The sequence below is a fragment of the Rhopalosiphum maidis genome, chromosome 2 (genome assembly GCF_003676215.2).
Source record: "Rhopalosiphum maidis isolate BTI-1 chromosome 2, ASM367621v3, whole genome shotgun sequence".
Taxonomy (NCBI): domain Eukaryota; kingdom Metazoa; phylum Arthropoda; class Insecta; order Hemiptera; family Aphididae; genus Rhopalosiphum; species Rhopalosiphum maidis.
The window spans coordinates 67157672-67170155 of NC_040878.1; positions in this window are offsets into that span (position 1 = coordinate 67157672).

The window sequence follows — 12484 nt, forward strand, 5'->3', positions numbered from 1 at the left end:
AATTTGTGAAATAATAATATTCTACTTTCAGTATGTTTAGGATAGTATGTATATTACAAATACTTACAAATAACTTACTAAAAATTGGTTAATTCAGATGTTGAGATAATAAAAAGCGCCCGGCTTCCGAGAAGTTAGCTGGGGTTTAATGTTTTGTGGATAATGTGTGTAGAGTGTACTTAAAAATTCTGATTTTCTGCTTAAAAATATTTACAAATGACTTACTAATAGATGACCAAATATAAAATTGGTAAGATAATGTTAGGCGGCCAACTTTACGGACATAAGTCACTCGACTATTTTTCGTGTTTTTTTGTTTTTTTTTTTTATTTTTATATTGCAATTTGATATTTTATATAATTTATATTTAACGAAATCTTAAGTTTTACAAATAGATATATGAGTAAAACGCGTGGCTTTGTCATAAATAATATTATTGCAAGTTACAAACATTTTGCACAGACATAGTAGAGGTTATTAAAAAAAAAACGAATCATCCTCGTATTAATCTAGTTTTCTATACGATTGAGCACACGACAAAATTATTTTCTTTTAGCAGCAAGAGTGTAGTTCAAGATAAAAAAATGCCATACAATAAAATATATTTAGTTTTCCACCTTTCAATTTAACTGATCATACATTATTAAGGATCAGTAACCGTCATAAATACTGTAGGAAGGAGTCAATTTCACAAAAATAGACGAATAAGGAAAATCGTTCGTTTTCAACTGAACGAGATAGTAGGAAAAAATTCATTCAACACCATTTTTTGAAGACAGGTAAGAACTTATTATTGTCAAATAATAAAATAGGCCATAATATAAAATATATATAATGTTTAGTTAGTTTAATTAAAGTAGGATAAATTTGTCCAATTTATCACTTAATATTTTTTTACCAAATAAAAACTAAAATCTCAATTTTAAAAATTATTATATTTTTAAGAATAAAAAAAACTTAAAGGTTTCGGTTTTTATACAAGTTATCTATAATATTTACATTTCTAATAATTAATAAACTGAAATTAGATAAACTATAATATATAGCTAAATAACTTAAAACATTTTTCAATCACATATTTTTAAATTAAACCATGTAACCCTTTTATTAGTGGCATATAGTAGGAATAAATAATACATATTTAAATTTTTCCAATAAACTAAAAAAGTAAATTAAGTTAAGAACACAATAAATAAGAAACGACTATCAAATAAGAGTTCTTTAAATTTTTTAATTAAAACAAACTATCATTTAACTTACATGCTAGAAATAAATATTTAAATATTTCAAATAAACTTTATTAAAAAAAAATCGAGTAAATCAAATAAATTACTTATAAATCACTTTTTAGTATGTATTCCCTTAGATTTTTAATAAAAACTAATATTATAAAATATTTCGGATTTCCTAACAAAATTAATAAAAGAAAGTTATACATATACTTGTAGATTATATTTTTGTTATTCTGTAAAGGGCTTAAAATTGTTTTTGAAAGATATATATTTCAATTCAGAACCCAGAAAATATGTGGTGACACCTGTACAGATCGATGGATACTCTTTTTATAAAACAATATTGTTGGACAATTAAAAAATAGAAAGGTACTCGCAGAGAAGAAGTAGTTCTTCGTTTATGAATTATATAATTATCACGCCTTGTCCGTTTATTTAATCAACAAAAACGTATTTTCGTACTCGTGTTAATGGCAGAAAATGTTAATACGTGCCGTAATATTGTAGTCATGTCATATGATACATCATATTAACATAAAGCATATACTTACCTACATTATAATTATTATATATTGTAATATAATGGTCACTGCGTATATTTTATTATTAATACCTTCATGTGTAGGTACCATATACGAGCACGCAAAGCACGTATCGAGTGTAAAATATAATTTACAAAAATGTATATATACGTAATATTATAATATAGTATCCATAGATAATATTTGTATATTATTATATTTAAAAGTAGTGTGCATGGTGTATAATGTTCGGAATGTGTGAAATTCCTATAGTCTTGCAGAATTAATTAATTTTCAGTATTCGTGCTCAATATTGCTCGTTCAATTTTAAAAATTAGGTAGGCATCTACCGAAAAACGAACTATATTATAATAATCACTCTGGTGAAATTAATAAAAAGAATAATTAAAAATAAACGTAATAAAAAGACCAGCGTACACTCAGTGTTTTAGAATTTTTAGAAAAACCTCTATATCTACCAACCCTAAAAATGGAAGAAAATACTCAAATTGAATGTTCTTTTAAAAAGCATTAAATAATAAAATAGATTTTTGGCCTATACGTGAAAAACTCAATTTTAAAATTAACATTAATATTGATACATTATTTATGTCTACAATAAAAAACCAATTACTCACTATTTTCTCTAGCAATAGTTTTTATTTCAGACGGTAAATCTGCTAGTGTAGACTTATTCTTATATTTTTGTAATTTTAGTGATATAAAATCAATATGTAAAATGTTATTATATTCTGTAACAGTTATTATTAATATGCCTAAATGCGTATAACTCATTTTTTTTTGTGTACTTTTTAATTTATATATAAGATATAACTAATTTTCTTTGTATATTAAATATTACTTACATAATATAAAGAACTATATGAATATTAATTTGCTTACTATTATACAAATGGAATTTATTTCTGTACAAATAGAATAATATAATAATATAATAATAGGTGTATTTTATAAGTTTATTATTATGTATTAATTTTTAATAATTTACAAAGTCTAATTGTATTGTTATTTTTCTATATTAGTGATATTCATAATATTATTATCAATTAGTATTTCATGTATAAAATTTCGATGAAAAATAACTGATACCATGATTAATATATGTAAATTACGAGTCAAAAAACCAGTATAAAAAAGTGAATGACTAACGATTAAACATAACAAATCTGATAACATCTACAGTTTATTATCGATAAATTTAAATAGATAAAATTTCACTACTTTTGAATGTAACCAATTAGTGAAATTAATATTGATTCTTCACGGTTAAAGATGTAATAGCTATAGTGATCTATGGTATATTGGCAGACTTTATTTTTATGAATCATAAAACAAATATTGCTTATTATTAAACCTATCACGTTATATTGATTTACTCATTGATCATTAATCATTATATATTGGGCATTGGCATTGATAAAAATCCAATGGATATATTTTGTAATATAATGCAATAATAATAATTATATATTATGTATTTTATTACTATTCTTAAACATTAAATTATAAATATGAAAATTAGATGATTAAAATTGTAACACATAGTCTTATTTTACCAACACGAATCTAATATCTTATCTATGATATAATTTTAGAAAAATTGTTTTTTTAAAAACAACGAAAAGTACATAGGTACTGTTTGGATGAGATTCTGACTAATCAACGATTTACGGTACTTAATAAGCGTTAAATCATATTTTAAATAGAGATATTGTTAATAATTAATGTATTTTAGGAATAATCGATTATAGTTTGTATTATTATTTGTTCGTCGAAAATATATCACTACATTCCAGAGCTTAAAACATTATTGTCTTGTAATAAGTGAGTATTATACGCACTATTTTTTATACCATGAACTTTGTAAATGAAAGTTGTAATCAGTTGAATAAGAAACTCGTTTGATAGAAATTAATAATATAGTTTTTGTTTATAGATGTAAATTATGGAATTTAGAGTGAACAGAAAAGGCCAATTCATCATTCAATAGTAGAATGAATTTAGTATATCAACGACTAAGAGGGAGCTGCTTTTTTAAAGTTTTTTGCAAAAACTTTTTGTATAGTAACGAAAAAGAAAGGTTCACATTATCCATAGCTTAGTTAGAATGGAAATCTAATATAGATTACACATAACCTTTGAAATTTTTCAAATTGATCGCAAAAAATCGTAAAGTTGTGTCATTTTTTTTAAAAATTTCACAATCTACAATAAATATAATTTAAAAACTGCATCGTTCTTGAAATCGAAAAAGGAATTCAATTTCATTAAATGTCGTTATGCTGATGTGGAAAAACGAGATACGTTTGTTGGTTTCGATAAATTTAAACATTTCGCGACTGACTGTGTTTCAGAAAATGACGCTTTAAATCTAGCTGTTCTGTTATATACAAGCCGAGTACTCATGATTCATTGAAAATATTGAATATATTCTAATAATCATATTATTATAAACTCACTTATCCCTTAGTCCTAATCCTATACCTCCGTTTTCTAATTTCCATAATAAAGTCTCGATATATTGAATGCATGGCCGCTTGGGTTGAGTCAAATTAATTAAGTTATCACTTTGATTCGATATTTATTCATGACGAAAACCAGAATGTGTTAATTTTATCTTTTATTGATAAATATAAATAAATGTATTATTAAAAAATAATAATAAAAAATAACTTATTTTATAATATTGGAATGCGTTTTTTTTTTTTTATAACATACCTAGGAATTATTGTCATCATTAATTGTATTTAACATTTTATAAATAGTTTACAATTTAAAATATTTCAGTGAATATGTTGATACAATTTTTAAATTTATTTTTATTAATAAACTATTAGCATAGGAAATAATATATCTTTGACAGTTTATAAATTATTACCTAAATCTTAGTTTCTTAACTACACATTTAAAGTTATTACTGAGCTATTGTAGTGGCAATAACTAAATTAAATGTAAACAATTTAATTAAAATAATAATTAGTAATACGGATATTAGAAACATAATATTTGTTTACATCTACCTAGTAATATTATTATTATTCCAACCTATACCTATTTATATTTCTAATATTATACCTATATTTCTATTATAAGATAAAATAATTTACAATATTCTATTATTTATATTTGTTATTGGTTTTTATCTATGTTTGCTTCAAAACAATTTTAAAAATTTTGTAATCATTTCTAAACTTTTTGCTAGTCTGATTGATTTTTAATAAGTAAACAAGTATTAATAATAATTGTATGTGGCGGGCGTCTAGCAGATTGGCGAAAAGGCGCATATCGAGAGTTTTGTGCTTCGAGTAATATACTATATACATATATGTATCTGAAAATGCGTGTTTACACGATTCAGAAAAATAATTATTTAGTTACTGAGTGTACCTTTTTATAATTGGTTGGATTAGGTTAGATAATAAAAACATAATATTCGCAAAATTTCGATAAATTATAAAACTTATTATTGTTTTATATTATGTATGTATTTTTTATGCTTTAAAAATAAATTCATATAAATATACTGCATCGATTAACACGCATGAGAATTGTGTTTTTCCGTTAATAAATATGTTATATGTATTTATAAACGCGATTAAATTTAAAAAAAAATCGATTGGTGAACCATTACCCACTACGGAACAGATTGGATGTTTTCTGTGTAAATGTTTAAACAAATAAACAGTTTTTTTTTGTATTCAATAGTAAACATTTATATAATATATATATATATATGTACATAAATATAAATATAAGTAAATCAATAACGCGTGTTTGGTATGCATGACGTTTCGGTGCCAGTTCATATACACATACAGAGTGATCCCTTAACCTGATTTATACTAATTTTTAGAATTAACTTTATTCTACACACTTATTTAATTATTTGAACTAATCACATTATGTAAAAACAAGTTTATTTTGGTATCGTAAATATTGGTTGAAAAATATTGTAAGTTAAATGGATCACTCTGTATTTATAAGTACTGAACGTCAAACAGATAATCGTGTATGTGAATTTACTGAATTTGCGATTGGATTTAAAATAATCCCCCTTCTCATACACGTATAACGAAACAAAAACAAGATAATCATTATAAAAATAACAGAAATCAACGAAAAGTAATTTTCGTACGAATTATAATAAAACAAACGGATTCTAATTTTAAATAGCACCCAATATAGTCGATTGTTATATACGAGTTGTAGACGATTATTAATAAACTGTGGGTAATTAATCACGTAGTTCTTAAGAGACTGCGTTAGTTATCAATATTTTATTTTCATTTATCAAGATAATATAAACTGACTGGAGATACGATTTGCAACTTTATTTTGATTAATATATTATAATACTGTTCAGAAAGAAAAGAAATTATAATATACATTGTATTATATATACATTAAACATAATGATTTTCACTTCGACGTTGATAACCAATAGTTCTTTTCGAAATAATCGCCATTTCGAATGTTAAATTTTCCGATAATGATTTATTCACAGAATAAGTTTTTTTTTTAATTACCCCTTTTGGTATAACTTTTCAACAAGACCATTAGTTTTTATGAATGTATATAATTGTTTTGTTTTCGTTGAAAGGAGTGGTGTTTGGTGTGAATTCGTCAATCGATCGCGCAAAGTTTCGAGTCAAAGTTGGAATCTTTTGAAATATTAAAATTAACGCGTTTCTATAAAATATGTACGCCTGTATTATTATATCGGTTCATATTTTTGGAGCTAAGTTTATTATTATTATACGTTTTGCTATTGTTTTACGCGTCGACGGGCCACAAACCGTGCTCTGCGGGCTTCGTCTTGTTTGAGTGAAATGGTGTTGTAAAATTCAAAGAATCAAAATTCCAAGTTTAACAAAAAATAAAAATAATAATACGTACAAAACGAACAAAGTGAAATGTATGCGAATGAACTACAATGTATACAGGGTGATTCGCCATACATAGCACGCTCACTTCCATTTTTGTCTTTTAATAATGCATTTATTTAGTTCTGAAGTTTGGAATTTTCAAATATAAATATTTAAACACCATTTTTGCGATAACTTGAGTTTTTTTTTAAATTTAATTTAACAATTATTAACATACATTAATATAAACTACTTTTTTCAACGATTACCACTTTTTTACCGTAAGTTGTTAAGTAGATTATTATTATTATTTATAAGCATGTTAAATATTATAGAAATCAAAACTCGAGTGAGTGGTTTTTAAATTATTAAAATGTATGTACAAAGGATAACTGTTAATGAAAATTGGTTTAAACATGCGTGGAGCTATGACGTTGATATTAAACACATAGAACATAGAGCTTAGTAACTCAGAAATCGCTCTTTAAAAAAAAAAAAAGATTTGATTAATCGTTCACATTAAAAAAGGTATTTCTCGTTTTAAAAATGAATTTTTTGTCGATATTGGACAATCGTTATTTGGTATGAAAGGAGGTGGTAATATATTCGTTGTATCATCTGTATATAGATTTAGAATATCATTGGCATTTTATCGACAAAACTATAGAATATAGGCTAAATCATACTATTAATTTACTTACTACTGTAGACTATGTCAAAAGGACAGTAATTATAAATACCATCAGTGATTGCGTCATGGAAATTGACAACAGCCGGTAACGTTCAGTTGGAAAATATTCACAACACTACGCAGGCGTTAACATTTATCCAACATTATTTTTAAATAATTGATGTTTTTTTTTTATATGTAATATTTAAACATATACACAGTTTTACAAGGTATATATGCTTATAGGTACTCACGCGACAACGTGTGTCAATCACTGTCGACATTAAAAACGCCCATTATTATTCGTAATTAAAACGAGGACGGCAAAAATCGTAGAATATATAATAATGTTATAATATCAATCGGAGTTGTATGAAAAAAATAGAACTACAATTTTTTTACATTCACTACCGAAAATAGCATATTTCACGTGTTGTTTTATTCGAGTGTCGTTCACTAATATTATATTATTTTGGTATAGCGTGCACCTACCTATACGTTTTGGGTGTCGACATGTCATATCATATTATTATTATTATTATTATATTGATGACATAAGTCGTTCGTGTACGGACGTTGCTCTAGTGTGAAGTGATGGCTTTTATACGGAACGAGTAATAATACATGCAATACATAGTATTCGATGGAGAAATATAAGCTCGCGCTGTTTCCAATTCCTATTATAGTCGTACCTACACCGGAAACAATCGATAATAGTATGTATATCTCCTCGGGTCTTAAATCTGTATGAACGTGTGACGTAGTTTGTCGTGTTATTTACGCGCTTACATATTGTTGAGTAGTTGTTACGGTATTTTCTAAAATCTGACGCATTTTTTCAAAATCCGAATTATTATTTTTCTTGAATTTCTTCTATTCGCACTTTAACTTGCCCACTGCAAACGGGCGTATGAAAAAAACAAAAGCCGTACTGCGCACGCGCTATGAGAAAATTGAGATTCTAAAATACCGTATAAATTACTAGACAATATAATGTTATGTATGTATTCAAATATCATCTCTATCACATGCGTCAAATTGCGGATTCCAGATGGGTATAATGGGTTCGATGAGGTATTGAGCGTTTATACCACGTCATATTGTATAGGTACACCTGCGCGTACACTATTATGTTCTGTGTATACTGTACAGGGCGGAATCTTGATTTCTAGAAGTATGGTGGGTAATTGAATTTAGTGAACTCTGGTCTAAGTAATTACGTATTATATTATTTATAGCCATTACTTACGATGAGATTTAATTTAATTGTTATTCGATAATCAAACAGATACATTAATAATTAAAATAATGATTTTGTTACAATCCTTGAACCATTTTGAAACTACGGCAAAATTAGATGGAATAAATAAATTTAGTGTAACAATTTGGTATAGTGAAAACTTAATGTCTACCAATTATACGCTTAAACTTGTAATTCAAATCTGCAAGGTAGATTATTTTATTTAATATTTTATGCAAAACATATTTTCAGTAGTACTTTTTTAGAAGCTAAGTTTGGGACAACTAAATAACTTAAAAATCAAATGTAAAATTTAAAAAAGGTAGACAAGGATACCCTCTTAATATACCAGCTCTACTGTACATTAGGTGTTGAGTAGGTTACTATTATGGGTGTGCTAAAAAACGTTCTGACCGGAAACGGTCTGTCAGCTTATAATATCGCTATTCACCAAGTACTCGCATATTTCGCGATGTGTTTTTTTTCATTCATTTTACTTTAAGTATTAAGATAGATTTATATGATTTTTACCGAAAATATTTTATTTTATTATTAGTAAGTATTTAATTATTATAATAATATATATTTGTATCATATTATATCAATTTAAATAACTCATCTAATAACATTTTTCCGTAAGGCAGTAAAAATAAATTCTTAGTAGGTATAAATAAATATATAATATCTTACAGTGAATAAAAAATATATATATAAAAAATTTCATTGCATATAGTAATATTCATAGTAATATAATAACGTGAATAAAAGTTTTAAATTCCCGTGAATGTTTTTAAATCATAACATAATAATTATCGTTGTTATTTATCGTTTAAACAAGTAATTTCATTAATATTTGAGTTTGAAATGTCAGTAAAAAATAACTGTGCCTACGTATTTTTAACATTTTTATGCAGATATAAGAACAAATTTTAAGAAATCTAATATTAATTTTTTAAGAATTTTGACCCATCGAATAATTTAAAAAAAAGTCAAATATTTTTAAAAAGTTATTGTAAATATAAAATGATAACATAAATATTTGATGAAAATCGCATGTACCTACGGTAATTTTCGTTGTTGAGATACAACAAGAAACAAATCGATTTTGTCGAAAATATATTTGCATAAAAATTCTGGATTTTTTCTTATTTTTTTATTTTACCCGATTATAAAAAAAAAAAACATTGAAATTTTTAAATGTTAGCATCTCCACAGTATAAACTACTAAACTAGATCCAAAACTATCTTTAAAGTTGAAAATTAAATCGTTTTACCAACTGTTTATCGTGTACACACACACACACACACATATATATATATATATAAAAAAAAACAACATTGTAAAATCAATAATTTCATTGCTCTACTCGGGATCTAAATAGATATTATAAGAATTACTATGTGTTATCACGGAATTATAAACAACTTTATCTTTTATTTTTATATTGTAATATACGATATATTCACGGTTGTTGTTTAGACGTATATAGCACCTATTGAGAAAAAAAGCCATTAGGGACACATTCATCTGTTAAATTTTACTGTAATAATTCACAGCATCTTTTTTTTTTTTGAGACTAAATATAGAGAATGGCGGTCTGTGCGTTGTAAATTAAATAAAATAAATTATATAAATATATACACAGATGATTTGAAAAATCCTGATAAGTATAATAATATTTCCAGAAGCCTGAAAATCCGACTTCACTATGCAGTATAAGATAACGTCATTTGAATCGCTAACACACACTCACCCACACTACTCAGGCTGTACATTAAATATTAAACATATTATTTAACTTTTTTATTTTTTCTATTCATCATATGTACATATTTTTAGAGTCTGAGCAGAGCAATGAATGTATTGATTTTACAATGATATGTTTATGCTACACGATAAATTTCTATCTTTATCTAAATTTAATCATTCTTAAATGTATAATTTAAAGAGATGAAAGTTATAAATTCCAAATATTTTTTAAAATAATAAAGAAAACAAATACTAAGTTTGGGAACATTATTCGTATAACTTTACTTATATTATGAATTTCACAATTTCATTGAATTCAAATTTAACATATCCATTATAGTGATTTACTCATTTAAGAGGTACACTCGACATCTACTGAATTGCAGAGTAGGTTATTTAATTAGTAAATTAAATACTTTATTTATATACATTTTTATTTAAATACGCTATTATTTGTTGGTACTTTTTTTTTTTTAATAAACTTAATTGTAAAATTTATTTTATGTGGTTTTTTTCTTTTTAAATTATTTTTTTTTCCATTTTAGGTGTTAAAAATTGTTAACATTTTTAACGGTATAAATATATTATAATCATGTGTGTTTGTAAAATAAACTGTTGACGAATCGTTTTGCTATATCAAAAGCCATTGAAAATCGATGGATTTGATATGGACAAGTATTCTAAAAACCTGTTATGATAAAAATATTCAACATACCGGTAGTTTAACTTAGATTCGATATGGTTTCTAATAATAATGTAACATAATGTTTAAGCAAAATGCGTTTTTTCCTTACCATTTTATAGTTATTTTTTGTTTTATATGTATACAAACATAATATAAAACATTTTTTGACATGTAACTTCGCCACTTCAGGACAGATGATAATAACTCTCGCGATGAGTATTTTACGATAGATATTGTGTACATTTAGTAACGTACTTATAAATTATAATTTAGTGAAGTCAAATTCGACACTGAGTCTTTTGTACAGTAGCTTGAAGCCGTTCAAAGCTGCCGATGAACCATTGGCATGAACGAGTACAAACATTTGCAACGGTCGTGGTCAAACACTCTACACCCCAACAATGGTACTCGAATTGCTGGTACGCGATACGGTACGGTAAAAATTGCCTGTCTACAACAAGTACACACGTTTTGATTTTACTATAACCTCTGCGGTCATTTGGAAAAAAAAATAGTTTGTATTTTTTAACGCCAGTTTTTGATCATAGGATTTTTTTATTTTTTTAAAAAGTATTATATATTTATATATTTCAAATCATTAACAAATTTAGAAAAATATTTATGAATGATTTGTGTAATATATAAATATTTTTTGTTTGTAATAAAAAATATTGACAAACTATAGATACCTAACTATCAGTTTAATAAAATGTATCCCATAAATCATAATTAACTATACTGATTGTTTCAACGTGTTTGTTCATTTCTATGACTTACTTCAAATTAATATAATTAACTATAATTTTAGAAAATATTACTAAGACTACTACTATTACTACTTTAAGTTTTAATACTTAAAAAGAAAATAAATGATGAGTCGTTTTAAACAACCTTTATTAACTTGTAACAATTATTTTCATATTTATAAAAAAGAAATTAACAAATTAGTCTTTTGGGTGGTTATTTTTTACAATTCAAATATTATGTAATTAGCTAACTTTATTCCTATTTCATACATGCCACTGTTTTATTTTATTTTAATTACATTTTTATCTATAATAAATATAAAATATTCATGGAGAAACTATATTTTAATTTAATTTTGGATGCCGGTAGTTTTTTTTTAGAATGTCACATAAAAAAAATCCATATTAATTTAGTTAATACTTCTTTTTTACTATCGTACTAATTTAACAATGTCTTAGACTTTTAGTTTAACTAAACATGTATTTAAAAAATATTTCTTAATAACATAATATTGGCCTCATTACTATTAATTATGATTGTATACATATATACTATAGTATATTTATTTTTATTATAAAAACTAATTATTTTATTTATGATGATTATGATGTAAAACCGTTTGATTAAATTTTTATTGCACACTAAAATGAGCAATAAATATCAAATATTATCTTTCAAAAGACAATACGTTTTAAAAATTATACGTTTCCAAAATAGTTTACTTTTCCACGTAAAATCTTGCAGTTTAATCAG